This window comes from Hibiscus syriacus, unplaced genomic scaffold (genome assembly GCF_006381635.1).
Source record: "Hibiscus syriacus cultivar Baekdansim isolate YM2019G1 unplaced genomic scaffold, ASM638163v2 tig00111635_pilon, whole genome shotgun sequence".
NCBI lineage: Eukaryota > Viridiplantae > Streptophyta > Magnoliopsida > Malvales > Malvaceae > Hibiscus > Hibiscus syriacus.
Window position 1 is genome coordinate 226,332 of NW_024063141.1, and position 21,305 is coordinate 247,636.

The 21,305-nt window shown below is 36.0% G+C and overlaps 1 pseudogene; it reads right to left on the minus strand.

The window, feature by feature from the left end:
• Positions 1-21,305, minus strand: part of LOC120166349 — a 40,229-nt pseudogene that overhangs the window by 14,165 nt on the left and 4,759 nt on the right.

The window sequence follows — 21,305 nt, forward strand, 5'->3', positions numbered from 1 at the left end:
CATTTTAATGGTTGCAGGAGTTGTTTTACTGTTCTGTTATGTCCTTAGGTGTTGGGTTGCTTTTCTTTTATTGGAGGTGTAACTTAGGAATAGGGTGATTGTCTCTAGGGCTTTGTAGTTGAGGAGGTGAGAGTTTTAGGTGATTCTAGTTTTTTGTAATGGTGTCTAACCCTGTATGAGTATTCAATGTTTTCAAATGTACTGTGCTGGCAGAACCTGTTCACAGCAAGGGCGGGTACAAATGGGGTGCAGGGCAGTCCCATCGGAGACAACAGATTTATCACAGAAACATCAATTGCAGTGATATAAGCATTGGCAGTCTGCAAGGTAGCAATCGAGGCAATGAAAATTTGAATAAAAGAGAAAGTTATGGTACGAGGATATGCAGTATCCGCTAGATAAATAAAGGATGCAAGTCTCGTCAGAGTTATGGAAAACCGATAAGGTCAAGACTTGATAGAACAAATCAAATTGATTAAAAATCGGGTCACAAAAGGATTTATCTCGTATCAAAGTTGAAGAAAAATAACTCTTCTCATCCACCCTTGGCTATTTGCTCTCTTTACCTTCTTTTCGAGATATTACACTATTAATTTTCTAATAGTCAAAATTCCTTCACAACCGTTGTTCCCGGAATCAAGATGTCAAAAGTGGTGGTTTACCTTATGCAACAACTCAATTTCACCGAGGAGAAATCCGAGGATATTTCCCCTCCAAGAGTGATTAGTGAAGATGACCTTGTGGAAATGGATTGATGGGTGGTCGCTAAGATTATCGGCTACAAGAAAGTTGATTGTGAAGTTGTCTTGAGAGTGTTTCGCTCCATTTGGGGCAGTGGCAGATTGGAGGACTCAAGCATCTTACGAGAAAATACGTTCTTCTTCAAGTTTAAATCTTTGAACGATAAGTTGGCAATCATGAGAAGAACCCCGTGGAGTTTCGATGGGACCTTACTCACACTGGCCCACTACGACCCAACGCTCAGTTTGGAGGAATTCAACTTCGCGCCATTAGTAATTTGGGTAAGGATCCATGAGCTCCCGTTAGGGCTCATGTGCAAGGCCACGACTATAAAGATCAGTAACAAAATCGGTCAAACTATAGCTGTCGGGTGAGGGCCGAATGGGAGATTTCCTCAGAGTTCGAGTTGAGATAGACTGTACCAAGCCGCTGTGCCAAGATGGGGAAGTTGGTGAATGGCCAGCCAAGGAGGTGCCTCCTCAAATATGAATGCCTCCCTTCTTTTTGTCATCGGTGTGGCATCATAGGCCACGTTCTCACCGAGTGCCCCGGATTTTTAGAGCAGCTCCAGCAACCACTTCAATACTGGGAGTGGCGCCAAATAAACCGACGGAACAGAACAGTCGCACAAGGAGGGAAAAAGTGGTGTATCTTGATAGTGAAACTTCTAACAAATCTATTGTTAGCACGGAAAATAACTCAGCTTCGGGTAGACTTCCAAGGACAGTTCGTGAGTATCGGGAAGAGACCTTCATTCGGCCAACACTAACCCAGATGATGAGACTAACTCTACTGATCCAGACAGTTTGCCACCGCATATCTATCTTGTTCGAGACTCATCGAGAGAAGAGGAAAACTCCCATAATCCGAATCCAAGCATTCAAGCAAAGGTGGGTTCGTCGAGCTCGGGCAAACGAAAAGGAGGAGACACTAGCAAAGGAAAGAAGAAGTACAAGAAAACACTAAGACAGGATTTGAACACTACCATGACCACGATGAATTCGCGCGCAGAAACCAGTAAGGAAGAGGATCCGAGTGAGCCGGTTAGTGAGCAGGCGGGGGACGTGTATCTTACGACGGTGGTTGAGGTGCAGCCCCGCCAGTCCCCATGATCGCATTACGCTGAAACTATCGAGGGCTTGGGAACCCATCGACAGTTCGAGAGCTAATAAGACTCATCTCGGAAAAGGACCATCAAAATTAGGAAGAATGATCGACTTCGCTTTATTCTTCCTAATTTTAGTTTCCTTTCAAAATTATTTTAGAACTGTCGTTCTTAAAGTGATCAAAGGGTCCTTTTCGGAGATGAGTCTCCGTAGCTCCTGAACTGTCGATAAATTCCCAAACCCTCAACAGTTACAACATAATGCGATCATGGGGACTGGCGGAGCTACACCTCAGCCACCGTCGTAAGATACAAGTCCCCGGGCTGCTCACTAATCGACTCACTCGAATCCTCTTCCTCACTGGTTTCTGCGCGCGAATTCATCGTGGTCATGGTAGTGTTCAAATCCTGTTTTAGCATTTTCTTGTACTTCTTCTTTCCTTTGCTAGTGTCTTATCCTTTCTGTTTGCCTGAACTTAACGAACCCACCTCTGCCCGAACGCTTGGATTCGGATTATGGGGGTTTTCCTCTTTTCTCGATGAGTCTCGAACAAGATATATATGCGGTGGCAAACTGTCTGGATTAGTAGAGTTAGTCTCATAATCTGGGTTAGTGCTGGCCGAATGGAGGTCTCTTCTCGGTACTCACGAACAGCCTCGAGCTGTCTTTGGAAGTCTACCTGAAGTTGGGTTTTTTTTGTTCTAGCAATAGATTTGTTAGAAGTTTCGCTATCAAAATACACCACTCCTTCCCTCCTTGTGCGACTGCTCTCCTCCGTCGGTTTATTTGGCGCCACACGTATCCACTCCCCGTATTGAAGTGGCTGCTGGAGCTGCTCTGAAAATCTGAGGCACTCGATGAGAACGTGACCTATGATGCCACACCGATGACAAAAAGAAGAGAGGCGTTCATATTTGAGGAGGCACATTCTTGGTTGGCCATTCGCCAACTTCCCCATCTTGGAAAAACATCTAAGCGGCTTGGTACAGTCTATCTCAACTCAAACTCTAAGGAAATCTCTCATTCGGCCCTCACCCGACCTCATGTCGATAGCTATAGTTTGACCGATTTTGTTACCGATCTTTATAGCCATGACCTTGCGCATGAGCCCTAACAGGAACTCATGGAACCTTACCCAAACGGCTAATGGCGCGAAGTCGAATTCCTCCAAATTGAGTGTTGGGTCGTAGTGCGCCAGCGCGAGTAAGGTCCCATCGGTTTCCCATAACTCTGACGAGACTTGCATTCTTTCTTTGTCCAACGGACACTACACATCTTCGTACCATAACTTCCTCTTTTATGCAAATTTCCATTTCCCCAATTTTTGCCTTGCAGCCTGCCAACGCCTATATCACTACAGTTGTTGTTTCTACGATAAATTTGTTGTCTCCGATGGGACATTTCAGCACCCCATATGTACCTGCCCCCACTGTGAACAAGTTCTACCAGCACAGCAACATAGGCAACCGTACTTTTGATAGATTTTAGGAGACCAAAGTTTATTACATAACTTGCAAAATCTTAGTCTTAGATTCTTTTAGTTCTTTTTATGTTGTGGTTTCAACATAATGTGAACTATTCTCCTAACATACAAGATGAAGGATATTTATGTATGAGACTACCCTTGCATGCAAAATCAAATGTAAAGATTCATGTTAATAAGAAATTTCTCAAAACATTTCCATCTATAAACTAGTACTAGAATAAGGGAATAAACTATACAAACATGCCATGCAATCATTCAAAATATAAACTTGTAATTCGGTTTGATAAAGTATGACACGCATAGGATACTGCGCTTGATGTGGACATAAGGAGGTGGATCAAATTTATTCTCCAGTTAATCTCTTCATGTCATGCCAAGCTTGAACTCCTCATCCATGTAAGGTAAAGGCAATTGACAAAAAACTTCCTAAAATATAAAAGAGGAAAAAGTTAGCCACTTAAATCAGGAGCCACCAAGCATATTTGACAGAATAGTGTTACCAAACAGGTTTCGATAAAAAGAGCATATGAACTTGGCATGGTATCGATCATTAACTGTCATCTTCAAAACCAACTGACATACTTCTGAATTGATATACTTCCAAGAAAATGAATTAGGTAAATAGTTTTTTCTATACTAAATTTCACCGATAAATTCTATATAGTGTGATATAAAATTGAAATTTCACCGATAAACTGTGCAAAAAAAATAACCTCTATTTCAGTTGCTGGAACTGCATGCTGCTCATTCAATAAATAAGTTCTGTCAACCAGCCTAATCAATAAAAAATAAAAAATGGAGAGATAAACCTCAAGGTAAAACACAATCAAACAGTTAAAACTAAATTAGCAAGTCAGAATAACTAAATCATGGAAAAATCTAGACAACCTTTATAATAAACTAATTAGACTAAATTGTGAAAGCTTTTATGGTGCATTAATCATATAAAATGTAAGCACGCACACAAGCACAAAAAGCTCAAACCCCAACAGCAGAGAAAAGGTTCAAACTCAAAAAAGGAACAGGGGATCTTGCGTGCAACTCTGTAGTAACCAAGAGAATTGAGAGATGTGAAATAGATAATTCTTCTCTTGATTGCATAATAAATTTGATGAGTACAAGCCTATTTATATACAATTTATGAAGTTTCCTACTAGAACTAGACTACCTTGTAGTATTTTATTCTAATACAACATGCTAATAGTTGGATTAGAATTAGAATTAATTTAAACTACTAGGTAAGCCTATACAATCGTACAACTTACACTCCCCTCAAGCTGGAGAGTAAATGATGAAAAGACCCAATTTGGATACAATCTCATCAAAGGTCGTTTTGGGAAACACCTTGGTAAAGATATTCACCCATTGATTTTTTGTAGGAACATAGTTGAATCTTACTAGTTTACCATTCACCTTTTCCGAGATGAAATGCCTATCAATCTCCACATGTTTCGTTTGATCATGATGAACTAGATTATTTGCAATGCTTATTGTCGATTTATTGTCACTTTGAAGCTCAAAACACTTGTTTTCACATGAACCCAACTCAGAAAACAATCTTTGTAGCCAAATTCCCTCACAAATGTCAAGTGTCATTGCTCTATACTCTGCTTCCGCACTACATAGAGAGACCACAACTTGCTTTTTTACTTTTCCGAATGACAAGATTTCCCCAACAAACAAACAATAATCAATTGTAAATCTTTTATCAATTAATTCTCCTGCCCAACTCGAATCAAAGAAGATTTTCACTATTCTATCTTTACTCTTCCAAATGTTCTTATCTTGGATTGTTCATGTATTGACTCACAATACTGACAGAAAAGGTTATATCAGATCTGATAAGAGATAAGTAGATGAGTTTACCTACTAGCCTTTGGTATTGTTCTTTATTTACCGGGCTTCCCAATTCCTCTCTTCTTAACTTCATGTTAGCTTCCATAGGAGTTTCGACTGGCTTGCATCCCTTCATGCATGTCTCTGATAGTAGATTTAGAGCGTACTTACTATAATTGATCACTATCCCTTTTTTCGACCTTGTAACCTCCATGCCTAAGAAACATAGCAAATTTCCCAAGTCTTTCGTCTCAAATTCCCTTTCCAATAGCTTCTTCAATCTTTCTATCTCCACAGAATCATCATCAGTTATGATGATATCTACATAGACTATCAAAATAGCCTTCTGGTTAGTCTAAATGTGACTGGTTTAAAGCTAGTCGATTCACATAAGATGGTTGAAGCAACTGAAATTCACTATACAATTCCCTGAATTATAATTTTATGAAAAAAGAAATTTTCTCAAAAGTAACATCTATTGTAACAAAAAATATATCAGTTTGAAATCAATAACATCGAAAACCCTTTTGAATGGAAAAGTAACCAAGAAACACACACTAAAACACTCAAGGATCTAACTTGGACCAAGAAGGAGCATTGTAATGTACAAAGACAATACAATCAAAGACTCGAAATGGTAAAGTGGAAGCCACAGGTTTAAAATTAAGAAAATATTGAAGAAATACCTCTCATGGACACTGAAAACGCAAAGGTTTGATGGGTAGTCGATTAATCAAATACGTGGCAGTTAAAAGAGCATCTCAAAAAATAACAAAGAACGTTTGTAGAGAACAAAAGAGATCAAGTGACCTCAAGAAGATTCATGTTGTTTACGCTCAACTATCCCAGTTTGTTGAAGAGAGTTAACACTCAAAGTTATATGACCAATCATTTTACCCTAAAAGAAAGAAACCAAAATTTTGGTAAAGTACTCACTGTCATTGTCAGAATGAAATATTTGGATAAAACTCTGAAATTGATTTTCAACCATCTTATGGAACTGTTTAAAAATATCACTAACTTAGGACTTAGTTTTCATGAGGTATGTCCAAATGGTTCGAGTGTGATCAACAATGAAAGAGAAACCATCAAAATCCATTTAAATTTCTACTCAAGACGATCCCCAAATATCACAATGAATCATTGCAAATGGTTTGGATGATTTGTCCGAGATAGGTGGATACACGTTTTTTGTTTGTTTTGCAGGAGAGGAGGATGTAGTTAACCAAAGAACTTTTGCAATTCTTCTATTTGTTTTGTACTAAACGAGCTTGCAATCTAGTAGACAAAGCACAATTTCCTTGAGCATCTCGTTGTTGATGTTGCTTTGAAGATTTTTCATCATTCAGCTTGTCGTGTAGTTTCCAACAAATGGCCCTCACATAGCCGACCTTCTTACAGTAATCACACTAAGGTCACCCCTTTTTAGGTCGAGGATTGTTAGGGAGTGAGTGAGTAGCACAAATCCTTTAGTGGACACAGAATCAAAAAGCATAATGGTGCACCGACTTTTTTCCTATCTAACTTCAAAAAAAACCTCCATAACCCTAAAATTCTTCCCCAAACTTCATCAAGATCTCAATGCAACTCCGATAAGAATTGGAATATCCAATGCTTTCTACGATTTGTTTAAACAATCAAGCATCATCCACGCATCTCCGTTCATTGGATTCGAACAGATTCAGTTGTTGCCACAACCGTGATATGAAAGAAAAGTATTAGGTGACATTCATACTGTATTAAATCCCGAACACTGCAGTTGAATTTTTCAAATTTGAATAAGTAGCCTTAACAACACTCCAAATTTCAACAAGTATCTTGTAAAGCAGAAAGTTTTCGCCTACTTCTGAAGTCATGGAGTTGATGAGCCATGACATAACCATGGTATTTTCACTAAGCTAATTCAAACATTCGAGATCATCGATAGCATGTATTAGAGTTGACGTCAAGAGGAAGTATTGCTTACGCTGACTGATGATGTAGAGAAGATCCCAACCGGGACCAAGGGATGTAATTGTCACCATTTAACAGGTAAAAAGTTATAGATACAGAGGTGGTCTCAACGAGAACCAGATGAGGCAAAGGAGAGAGGACCTCCGAGATGACATCTAAGGAAGAAGTGGCAATCATGGTTGATGTTGGCAGGATGGAAAACTTCTCGAAACGATAGCTAGGGTAAGAATTGGTTTCAGTCAAACCCCAGCAGCAATCGTAATAAACAGCGACAGAGGAAGCAATTGCGACAAAATCGTGATTGGAGAAGCATCGTCGACAAACAGGACTACGAGGAGGACTAACAATCAGCGACGGAAGCAAACAAACGAGAATGGCCGCTGGCAATTGATACCATGTAGATAACCGAGAGACTCGAGAGATACAAAAGAGAGAATTCTTCTCTTGATTGCATAATAAATTTGATGAGTACAAGCCTATTTATATACAATTTATGGAGTAAGTTTCCTACTAAAACTAGACTACCTTATAGTATTTATTCTAATACAACATGGTAATAGGTAGAATTAAAATTAGAATTAATTTAAACTATTAGGTAAGCCTATACAATCGTACAACTCACAAACTTGGTACTATAGATGAATATGGTCAGGTAATAGATTTCAAACCACAATTATAACATGTGAGCTAAAAAGAGCAAGCTCAAACTCAATCTTGCGGGGCATGCATAAGAAAATCTCAAGTACATAACTTTTACTAATATTAAATTGAATCCCACCTTTCAAGTTCAGTTTCCAAAATACAACCATAAGTTTCAAAAGAATATAAACCAAATAGATTTATGAAATATTCCAATTTCCACATATATGACTAACCAGATTCCATGTCAATTAATAAAAGGTTCATTGGAACAAATATCAAAGTGGTACTTCAGAAATGGAATAGGTTTACGTGTCTAAAAAAACCTAATCAGACTTGGGAATGTCTCAGGAAAGGCGGGTTAATATACGGCTAATATACAGCATTACCGGATACATTAAAATGTATTTAATAAATTCGGTTTAGCGGTACCTATTATGTTGACAACTAATAATGTTTTAGGTAGAAAATATGAAAAACTATTAAAAAATTTGGTAACCGGTAAACTTTGGTTATCGGTAAGTATCTATCCTTTTTATAAAAGTGTCCATACGTTTAACATATCAAGTAAATTTTACCGGTTTTGTCATAATGAATCTGGTTTTGTCATATTTTTACTTGTTATATTGTAAATTATCTATCCTTTTTATAAAAGTGTCCATACTTATTTCACTGTGAAAATATATTTATTATTATCTTTAGTTAATATTGTTAAATTTAAAATCTAAATAATATTTTATAAAATATCAAAACAATCAAATAATTTTTTGTGTAAATGAAATTATTAAATTAATATTGTAGGTGGAAAACATGAAACACTATTAAAAAATTTGAAACATAAATTACATAACTTTCAAAAAAGTATATATCATTTTTATAAAAGTGTCCATACTTATTTCACTGTTGAAAACATATTTATTATTATATTTGGTTAATATTGTTAAATTTAAATGCTAAATAATATTTTATAAAATATCAAAACAATCAAATAAAATTTTGTGTAAATTAAATTATTAAATTAATATTGTAGGTGGAAAACATGAAACACTATTAAATAAATTGAAACATAAATTACATAACTTTAAAAGCAGTTTTAAATCCTAAAAAGTGTCGATACTTTTAAAAAATATATCGATCCAAAACGATATACCAGGTAAAAATGATAAAACCGGTAACAAAATGATAAAACCGGTAAATTTAAAAGTGTCGATACGTTATATAAGGATCGACACTTTGTGAATTTAAAAGAGAAGCAGTTATAGCGCCTATAATGTGTCGATACTTTAAAAAAAATATCGATCCACAACGATATAACAGGTAAAAATATGATAAAACCGGTATCAAAATGATAAAAACGGTAAAATGATACCGGATATATTGAAAGTGTCGATACTTTCGTAAGTACGTGTAATAAATTATCGACACTTTCAAAGAAATAGGTAATTATCCTTTCGAAAGTATCGACACCTGACATAAAAGTATCGACACTTTTGTATTTGTATCGATTAAATATAAATAACATATCCGATGAAAATATAAGCTAAATATCCTCTGAAAATAGATAGAACGGACGAGTTTTTGAAATCGAAGAGTAATTGTTGCTGCATTTCAGAAGGCGTTTCTAAAGCGAAGTTTGTTTGTTTGTTGCTGCAGTCGAATCGAAAAGTATGTTGTCGAAACCCTAATTTTTTATTATTACAGTAATCGCGATAGGGTTTTTTATGTGTTGTTTGGGGTTTTGGAGTAAGGAAGCATTTGGGACCGATTGCAGGTAGAAATAGATATTCAAGGAAAAATATAAATGTCGATACTTTTATTAAATATTATAGGTAGAAAATGATATTATAGGTTGTATAAATGTGCCGACACATTTTGGTGTGGCCATTCAAATTCTTTTGAAGAAAACCGTTTTACCACAAGAGTAGTTATCTATATTTGTATATTGAAAAGTGTATGTAACAAAATAATTTGATTTGCGTAAACTGATATATGAAGGAAAAATGGAGTCAATGGGTTGGAAAATTGTTGGTGGAGCAGATGACTTTGAAATTGAGGCCGAGACTCGAAAGCAACCAAAGGGTGGATATATGTACTTCTAGTAAGTATCAATGTCTTTTTGTTATTATTGTTGAAATGGTAATTGGATTAAAGTATCGATAAACTTTAAATTGATTACAAATTTTAAATGGTAACAGTATGGCCGAATGCAAAAGGATGAAGGGAGATGGCACACAGAGCGGTTCGGTATGTAAAATGGAATTGACATTGAGTAGTATTAGTATTTAGTGTTAATGTATTGATTAAGAAACGTTTATGTTTAATATTAGGTGAAAAAAGATGTGAGGTCCAAATGGAATTCAATGAGTGATGCTGAAAAGGAACCTTACATCACACAGTCAAGGAATGATAGTAAAGAATACAAAGAACGGAGGAAAGCACATGAAAATAAGGTATTCATTAAACTTGTAAATACGTTGATACAAAATATATAAGAACTATAACATTATATTGTTAAAAAATGTAGGAAGTGTCGACAAGATGCAGCATTAAAAGGGTGAATTTATTAATTAAACACCTTAAGGAGAAGGGTCAGTTGAATGTGCTGGGAGAAATAGGTTTTGGATCGTTGATCGGAGTAAGGGATCGACCTATTCGGAGGGAATTGTGTCGATCCTTGATGGCACAATTTGACGTCAGTCAATGTATGGCTAAGTATGGTGATTATTCATTCCCTCTGGGGGTATCGACTGCTGCAGCCGTATTGGGGGTACAAAACAAAGGCAAAAGTGTTATAGAAGTCTGTAGGAGTAAGAACTGGAAAGCACTTGCCTCCAAATATGGTTTGAATCATAAGGTGACATATACTGAAGTTGAAGAGGATATCAAAAGTGGATCTTACTTGGGGGATGAGCTGAAGGCCCGAGTTCTATTGTACCTTGTCGGTATATTTCTTTGTCCAACGGGTGATACGTCAACGAACAAGGAATATATGAAGCTCATTTGCGATGAAGGCTTGAAGGGTGAATTCAATTGGGCTGAATATATCCATTCGAGATTGATTGAATCAATTATCACCTTTAAAAAGGGCAGCCAGAGATACCTCAAAGGGTGCATAGCAATCTTAGAGGTAAATGAGTTGAATCACTTTTTTGTGTTTTTATATAAAAATTCTAATTTTATTATAAATGCAGGTTGCACTGTTCGATTTTTGGTCGGGCTGTGAGGCAGTGCCGGCTTATGAAAGAACCGGAGTGGCACGCATCCGTGCATGGGGGAAGGAAGAGGTGGTTAGAGTGATGGTGAAGTTGAAGTTGGATAGAGGGAAGAAGCAAGAAATGGTAATAAATGTAATTAAATAATATTAAGAATATAATCAATGTCTTAATATTGTAATTTAATTTTTTGAAGGTTATTGGCAAGGATGTAGAGGAGGCAGTGGAGGCAGAGGAGAAGAAAGGAGGGATGGTTGTATTGGGGGATGAAGGTGAGTGGGACGACGGTGAAGCAAAACAGAGTAACTTCGACATTTTGATGTCTGAATTGGCTGATATCAAAAAATCCAATTTGAAATCATGCAAAGACAATCAAGAGTCGAAGAGAAACTTGATCAAGTCGTAGAGAAACTCGAGAGGCATAAGGGGGTAGTGGAAGGAAAAATAGATGGAGTGGTGAAAGAAGTAGAGGTGTTGAGGGGTGAAGTGGTGAAAGAAGTTTTGGTGTTAAGGGGTGATATTAAGATGGTGACGGGAGAAAAATTTGAGGGAGTGGTGAAGGAGGTTGTTGATTTGAGGAGTGAACTTACGGGGTGAAGGGGGTGGTTGATAAATACTCGGATGAAGGAGCTCAATTGAAGGGTGAAATAAAAGATATGAAGAGCTATGTAGAAAAAAAGTACGATGAACTAAAAAAATATGAAGAAGAAAAGAGGGAGGAGGAAGAAGAAGAGATGGAAGAAATGAGGAGGAAGGAAGTCGATGTCATTTATACACCGGAGAGTGTTATAGCAGCAGTTTTGGATTCGGAATGTCCTGCACCCCAGAAGAAGAAGCAGAAGGTAAGTTTAATAAAAGAATACTTAATTTGATTTTTATTATGTTGTTGTGACAAAAATTTGTATGCAAAATTGTAGGTTGAAAAAGCGGACATTCCAACCGGAATTGATGACATCGAAGCTGCAATTTGTGATTATTTATGGAATAGCGAGTTAGAATCGGGGTAAGTGAAATATATTGTTTTGTGAGTGATATTTAAATATTTCATGACAAGATATTAATCCTAATGATTCATACAGATATTCTGTAATATCAATGGGAAATCAATTCGCTACTGTATACAACGTTGCAACGTTGAAGCCTACGGAATGGGTTGGCGGTGTGGTAAGTAGAAAGTAGAAAATAAATAAAACTTATTGAATATGTTCTGATTGTGTAATTAATTTTGTTAGGTTATCGATTTGCTCGCCTGGACCATATGCTACGATTCTCAAAAGTCACACCGGAGGATTGGCTACCTTCCATACCTCTTAGTGGTGAGTTAAATTAATAAATATTGAAAAGTAGTGTTATAGACGGTAAATTAATAATGTTTGTTGCGTAATTACAGCAACAGGCGTTGGAAGGCAACAACAAAGAAAGTGTTGAGGGTATTTCTACCTTCTGGGGTGTCATATTGGATAACTATGTGAAATTGACCGACTGTGAGAAGGTAAGACACCATACCAATTGCAAATGATGTTTTCGGATATAGAATGTTGAATTTTGTCAAATTGGGTGTGAAATTTGTTGCAGATAATGATCACAATAAACTACCATAATTCACATTGGTATCTGTTGGTGTTGGATATGGTAGATCATGTTGTAACAATATATGATAGTATGTTTACAACTGAAGCAGCTAAACAGAGAGTGAAGGATGCTAAGAGATTGGTATGTATGTATGTATGAAAGGACATTATGTAAATTATAATGCATAATTTTTTGGTGCATAACTTCTTCTATTTTAATGCAGATTAAAATATTAGATTCTTATAATAAGAAACGCATTTGGGTTGAGTCATGTGGATCTCTAGGAAAGTATCCCTTGAAAAATTTCAAATTTGTGGAGCATAAGAAGAATAAGCAATTGAATGGGTATGAGATGTTATCACAAATAGAAAGCTTAATTTATGCAGTATTCATCATATTGACATGTGTGGTTTTCAAATTTTGTAACAGATATGATTGCGGCATGTATGTGATGATGTGGATGGAATCGATCGGTTCTACAGGGGCAACTGGTGATTTTGTAAGTGGATAGAAAAAATTGTTTGTGGTAAAATTGTTAAAAGTCGTAGATTGAATGCTGTAGTTGACAATACTTAACGTTCTGACAATTTGAATATAGGTTGTTGGAGACTGGGATCGATCGCGAGTATTAAACGATCTCGTAAGCCACAATCAAAATGAACGAAGACAGGAGATAACAAAAGCTGCAATATTACATAGGAATAACAAAAGGATGCAATGATGTAAATGTCGAGTTAATTTTGTATAAGATTTATAATTTTGTATACGATTTATATTTTTTTATGTGAATATAATTATGAATGAGATGAGAAAAGTTAGCAATATGTTGTTGTACATGTTTCTTATACACATTAAGGGTCATGTCGATACTAATATAGTTTGTGTCGATATTTTTTTTCCAGAATGAATTAAAAACAAGGTGCACCCATAAAGTGTCGATCCATATATAAAAAAGTGTCGATCCCAAAATCATCGAACCCAAAAGTATAATGTAATATGTAATTTTTAATCTAACCGGTACAATTATACCGGTTTTATGAGAGAATAAGTCTAAATAATGTGTCGACACTAATATAGTTTGTGTCGATATTTTTTTCCAGAATGAATTAAAAACAAGGTGCATCAATAAAGTGTCGATCCATATATAAAAAGTGTCGATCCCAAAATCATCGAACCCAAAAGTATAATGTAATCTGTAATTTTTCAATCTAACCGGTACAATTATACCGGTTTTATGAGAGAATAAGTCTAAATAATGTGTCGACACTAATATAGTTTGTGTCGATATTTTTTTTCCAGAATGAATTAAAAACAAGGTGCACCCATAAAGTGTCGATCCATATATAAAAAAGTGTCGATCCCAAAATCATCGAACCCAAAAGTATAATGTAATATGTAATTTTTTAATCTAACCGGTACAATTATACCGGTTTTATGAGAGAATAAGTCTAATAATGTGTCGACACTAATATAGTTTGTGTCGATATTTTTTTTTCCAGAATGAATTAAAAACAAGGTGCATCAATAAAGTCTCGATCCATATATAAAAAGTGTCGATCCCAAAATCATCGAACCCAAAAGTATAATGTAATCTGTAATTTTCAATCTAACCGGTACAATTATACCGGTTTTATGAGAGAATAAGTCTAAATAATGTGTCGACACTAATATAGTTTGTGTCGATATTTTTTTTCCAGAATGAATTAAAAACAAGGTGCATCAATAAAGTGTCGATCCATATATAAAAAGTGTCGATCCCAAAATCATCGAACCCAAAAGTATAATGTAATCTGTAATTTTTCAATCTAACCGGTACAATTATACCGGTTTTATGAGAGAATAAGTCTAAATAATGTGTCGACACTAATATAGTTTGTGTCGATATTTTTTTCCCAGAATGAATTAAAAACAAGGTGCACCCATAAAGTGTCGATCCATATATAAAAAAGTGTCGATCCCAAAATCATCGAACCCAAAAGTATAATGTAATATGTAATTTTTTAATCTAACCGGTACAATTATACCGGTTTTATGAGAGAATAAGTCTAAATAATGTGTCGACACTAATATAGTTTGTGTCGATATTTTTTTTCCAGAATGAATTAAAAACAAGGTGCACCAATAAAGTGTCGATCCCAAAATCATCGAACCCAAAAGTATAATGTAATATGTAATTTTTCAATCTAACCGGTACAATTATACCGGTTTTATGAGAGAATATGTCTAAATAATGTGTCGACACTAATATAGTTTGTGTCGATATTTTTTTCCCAGAATGAATTAAAAACAAGGTGCACCAATAAAGTGTCGATCCATATATAAAAAGTGTCGATCCCAAAATCATCGAACCCAAAAGTATAATGTAATATGTAATTTTTCAATCTAACCGGTATAATAATACCGGTTTTATGAGAGAATATGTCTAAATAATGTGTCGACACTAATATAGTTTGTTTCGATATTTTTTTCCCAGAATGAATTAAAAACAAGGTGCACCAATAAAGTGTCGATCCATATATAAAAAGTGTCGATCCCAAAATCATCGAACCCAAAAGTATAATGTAATATGTAATTTTTCAATCTAACCGGTACAATTATACCGGTTTTATGAGAGAATATGTCTAAATAATGTGTCGACACTAATATATTTTGTGTCGATACTAATTTAAATATCAAGTGTTTTCCACCGTTTATATAGTACTCTTAATCGAGAAACCCTAAACATAAATGCAAGCAGGCAGATCTTCCTCTTTCTTCCTTCTACCGTTATCATAAGTGACGATCAGATATTCAGGTAAATTTATCGATATTTTATGGGTTTGATTGATTTCTATATTGGAGTTTTTATCCTGAATGTGTTTGTGTTCCATTGTAATAGGGGTAGCATCCAACCAAAATGGCTCCAAAACGTCAGCGTCAGAAGCGAGGTCTTTCTCAAAGCTCTTCTCAACCCAGTTCTTCTCAACCACCTCCTTCTGTAACAAACGATTCTTCTGAGGAAATCAGGTCCTTCGAAACTCTGAACTTTAGATCCGACATGGAGAAACAAAGATGGCAGACGAGTTTTAAAGTAAGGAAGATTCGTCCCGAACGTGTCATTGACCTGGGTTTCTTGTTTGATGATAAATATGCATTTAGTTTTAAATCCACATTTACATCTTGGGGTTGGCTTGAATTCCTTGGTGTAGAACCAAGATATTATCCCAACCTAGTTAGAGTCTTCTACAACAATGCTTCCTTACAGCACGAGCCTAATAAGACTAATATAATAGGAATTAATACACATGTCATGGGGAAGGATATATATATCTCCAGAAACTATTGCGGAGGGTTTAGGTGTAGCGAAAACAGGGGATTCAGATGAAAATGGTGTAGATTGGTCTACAATTAAACGGGTTACTAGAAATAGCCCAATTCACCTCGATGTAGAGTCGAGAGTGTTTCACAAAATGCTCACATGGTATATCCGGCCTAGTGGGGGAAAACATTCAACGCTTCGAGACAGCGATTATTGGTGGATAGCAAAGTATAAATCCAAAACGGCTCCAAACATTGCAAAACTCATATTTAATACAATTGTATATATGGTCACAAAGGGAGCAACAATTTCAACTACACTACCATATGGATGTGTCATCACCCATCTGTTGAAGAAGAAGGAAGTTGATTTTTCGCATGACGCCCCTGTTCGATTAACCCGCAAGATTGACATGGTATTTATTAAAAAAGCGGGATATGATTTTGTTGAAAAACTCGGTTGGAAGCGTGTCAAGGAGGTCGGATTAGATCAAGAGAGGGAGGAAATGGACCCCGTTGGCCATGAAGAAGAGCAACCAAGTGGAGACGCAATGATGGAAGAAGCAACAGTTGCAGAGGATGTCACAATTAAGACCGTGATGGAATACATGGTCAATTTTCGGGAGCATATTGATTCCCTTGTGAGTGGAATGCGATCCGATATTTCATCATTGCAACGTGAAGTCTCCATGTTGCGTAACGAATTACGTCAACGACATCAAACGAGTTAGGTAATTCATTATCTATGTTTCTTAACATTTACACGTTCTGAACTTTATTTTATTTTCTTTTAACAGATGTGGACAACCAATCGGTCGCAGAAGATGAAGCTGACGATGAAGATGACGATGATGATGATGATGACGATGAAGCTGGCGATGAAGATGATGACGATGATGATGATGATGATGAAGATGATGATCCAAACAAGTATATCGTGTCTGCAACGCCGCCTTCAAGAAAACTTTTAATTTTTGATCTCAATGGTGTCCTTGCCTACATCCCAAGACTGCCGGCAGGTTTTAATTCTATTCTTTTGTATCCATTATTTTAACATATAAGCGTAGAACTTTAATCTCATTTTCTTCATGTTGTAGATGTTGTCCTCAGAAGAGGATTATTTGAATTTATGCAATTTTGTGTCGACAATTTTGTTGTTGCCCTTTGGTCTTCAAAGATGAGGTTAGAACATGTTTGAGGCAATTGAATTACTGTAGTCAAAATCGTTAATATACATTTGAATGTTAACATTCAAACTTGATTACAATCTCAGGCATAACGTCGACCGTGTACTTGAGAAACTACCTGTATTTTCCGAGCATTTTCTATTCGTGTGGGTAAGATTAATGTCATTACAGTTTGCTGACTTTTCCTTGTCTATGATTCCTACATATTTATGTTCGACTGTTTGTGAACAGGATCAAAAAAAATGCAAAACATACGATTCTGTTACCTACTGTAAAGATCTCAATGATGTTTGAAACGCGTGTCCAGATTTTAACGAGCTAAATACACTTTTGGTCGATGATTCAGCGGAAAAAATGATTTATAATCCGGTAGGTTGCATTTATGCAATATGTTTCTGATCAGTTGAACAGGTGTTCAGACATTGATTATTTTAACAACTTATGTGTTTATATAGAAATACAATTACATATGTCCACATACCTTTGACGCTGCTTCCCATTCGAACGACAAAGCTCTAGGTATGACACAAATTTATTCATGCTTATGCGAATTTAATTTATTGTTAGTAAAATTGCACCTCATTAGTTTGATAATTGAAATTATTTATGTATGTCCTCAGAAAAAGGCGGAAACATACGAGAGTATTTGGAAAATTTGTTGAAGGCCTCTAATGTTCCGGACTTCGTTAGAAACAACCCTTTTTCATCGGATTAATTTTGTTTGTCGGTACATTATTTGAACATTCTTGTGTATTTAAATTTTGGTGTGATTATATTGTATGTATATTTTCATTAATTATTCCATATTTGCTTCTATGTGTACATATACATTTGAGTGTCTATACTTTTTTAATATATTGTAAGTATCTATCCTTTTTATAAAAGTGTCTATACTTTTTTCACTGTGGAAAACATTAATTTAAGGTTATCTTTTGAGTGAGTTTAAGATATTAATTTAGTAATTATAGGCGTCTAATGATTAATTTTTTACGTTACGGTATATATTATTGTTAAATTAAAAATTCTTAATATTATTTTATAAAATATCAACACAATCAACTAATTTTTGTGCAAATGAAATTATTAAATTAATATTGTAGGTGGAAAACATGAAACATACTTAAAAAATATTGAAACATAAATTACATATCTTTAAAAAAAGTATCGATCCTTTTTATAAAAAGTATGGACACTTTCAACATATTATAATAAAATAGATAATTTTGTAATATAACCGGTATAAATATACCGGTCTTATGCGCGAATAGGTCTACAACCTATATCGACACTTTTTAATATTGTGTCGGTACTTTATGTCCATATTGGAAGAAAAATGTGTCGATACGATTTAAAAAAGTGTCGACATTTTACACATCGGAACCCATAATTATAATGTAATAGATAATTTTGTAATATAACCGGTATAAATATACCGGTTTTATGAGCCAATAGGTCTACAACCTATATCGACACTTTTTAATATTGTGTCGGTACTTTATGTCCATATTGGAAGAAAAATGTGTCGATACAATTTAAAAAAGTGTCGACATTTTACACATCGGAACCCATAATTATAATGTAATAGATAATTTTGTAATATAACCGGTATAAATATACCGGTCTTATGCGCGAATAGGTCTACAACCTATATCGACACTTTTTAATATTGTGTCGGTACTTTATGTCCATATTGGAAGAAAAATGTGTCGATACGATTTAAAAAAGTGTCGACATTTTACACATCGGAACCCATAATTATAATGTAATAGATAATTTTGTAATATAACCGGTATAAATATACCGGTTTTATGAGCGAATAGGTCTACAACCTATATCGACACTTTATAATATTGTGTCGGTACTTTATGTCCATACCATTTAAAAAAGTGTCGGTAATTTGAAGTAACGCGGTTTTTCTTCCTTCATTCAAAATATTTATATGTACATACAATAGGAGTGATGTTGATACTTACGATATATTATATGGAGATCGTTGTCATTCCATTCCGTCTTCGAAAAAATCAGTTGATGTAGGCTGTGTGCTTGTACTCAAACTAAGCTTGACTTGAGGACATGTTAGTTTGTTATGCCCCTCACCGTTGCAGTACCCACATCGCCTAATTTGCTTCTCGACCTTGTTCTTCGGCACTTCTTTTCGCTTGCGTTGTTTTCGTTGAGGGTCACGAACATTGTTTACTACAATGCTCTGGTTGACTGAATGATTCAAACCAAACGAGTTTTCTAATTCTTCTATTAGTTTTTTCATCTCATCTCTTGCGGTTTTGAAAGACTCGTCTGTCTTTGATGCAATGTAGCATAACCTACTTGACGTTGAACGTAGAGCAGCGAACCTTGCCATTTGCATCACTTCTGGAGACACATTCAAATCAACATAGCTGGGTGCAGAAGCCTTCGCATCATTAGTCCACCTACTTTGAATCAAAGTCCCGGGCAAATATGTGTAGTCCAATTGCTTCAAAATGTGAAGTTGATGGCGACACGGAAGTCCAACGGTCTCGAATTTTTTGCAGGAGCAAATTAGAGTTTTCGTACGAGAATCAAAACTAATTTCAAATTTCCTATTTTTTTCTGCGTACTTTGACAAAATATAATGTTGACATTCATCTGATAAGGACTTAATCTCTGCCTCAATCCGGTACAATGTCTCCCGTGTAAGTTCATCTTGGAACACACGAAAAGATTCGCGGGTAAAAATCGCAGCGGCATGGCTTTCAAGGTCGACCAGTTTTGTGATCTGGAAGGGCTTCGTATGGGAACTTAAGTAATCCGCTTTCAACTCGTTCATACGCATTCTACTAATTCCATCTTCAATTGCACGAACAACATCTAAATATGTCTTCTTGTGTTTCAGTGCAATAGCTAGTGAAGCATTCATAGACTCGCACCTTTGTGTTGAGCGAATATTGGCAAAGAAATGACCGGTTAGATATGCTTGTGCCCATAAGTGTCGTGTATTTCCCTTCTCAATCACCCATGGATGCTTTTGGACGTTGAATTCTGAAACAATCGAACGCCATTGAATATCAAATTCCTTGGTTGTCCACCAGGAAGCCATGCATTTTGAGAATGCTGCTGTAAACTTTGGGTCACCAATGTTAGCTTGTGCATTGCGAGAAAGATGCCAAGAACATAATCTGTGCTTAGCATAAGGGATAACAGATTTGATAGCCCTCTGCATTGCCCTATCCCCATCGGTTACAACAGAAATAGGTGATTTATTCATCATGGCTTCTAAAAAATTCTGTAGCACCCACTCGAAAGATTGAGACGTTTCGTCAGCGATTATGGCAGTGGCAAACACAATTGTGTTATGGTGATGATTGACACCAACAATAGGCATAATTGGTCGACCATACAAATTATCTTTGTACGTTGTGTCGAACGCAATTACATCACCGAAGCATGTGTAATCCGATCTCGATGTAGAATCCGACCAAATAAGATTATACAATGCCCCCGATTCGTCTACCGAGTATGTCATAAAAAACCCGGGATCATCATGTTTCTTATAATCAAAGTAGGCAATAAGCGCATTCACATCCCCATCGACGATTTCCTTTGCTTTACCTCTTTGAAGTGCATTGTAGAGGTCTTTATGTGTAAATCCAACATTATGATAGCCCCCTGCCTGCTGCGTTAAATAGTTCATTACTTGTGACGTGCCAACACCGACCTCTTTCAATATTGTTGCCTCATCGATATCAGCCTTACTTACAGCTCGATTAGAACGCATAAATGGTGTCATAGCAGATGTGCACAATGCATGATTATGTTTCTGATCAGACTTACTTATAACCCACTGATCGTTTGTATTTGTTGCTGTAACTACGACTCTAGCCTTACATCCTGTTCTTGTGACTGGCGTATGAGCACGTTGACGATCAACAGTATTGACTTTTGATACTCGAAACCCTTCTTTGGAACAACAAAATTCTTGTGTCTTCACATTCCCTTCCACGTCAAGCCGTGTTGTTCCCTTACGTGCACTAAACCCATGTTCCCGTGCGAATCCCTTGTAAAAGTGCCAAGCTTGATCACGTGAACAGAAGAGCTGACCAACCAATCTGTCAGATTCATCAACATTATGTACTTCATGGCATTCCTCGGTTGGCTTAACATTGTCTACATCAGTATTATCCATGGCAAAAATTTTGTTGTGCAAGTTCAGTGCTCCAGGAGTTGATGGATATGTAAACGAAGGTTCATTTTGAACATGTTTCTGTAGTTAAAGGGTGGGTACAACATTAAATTCGCA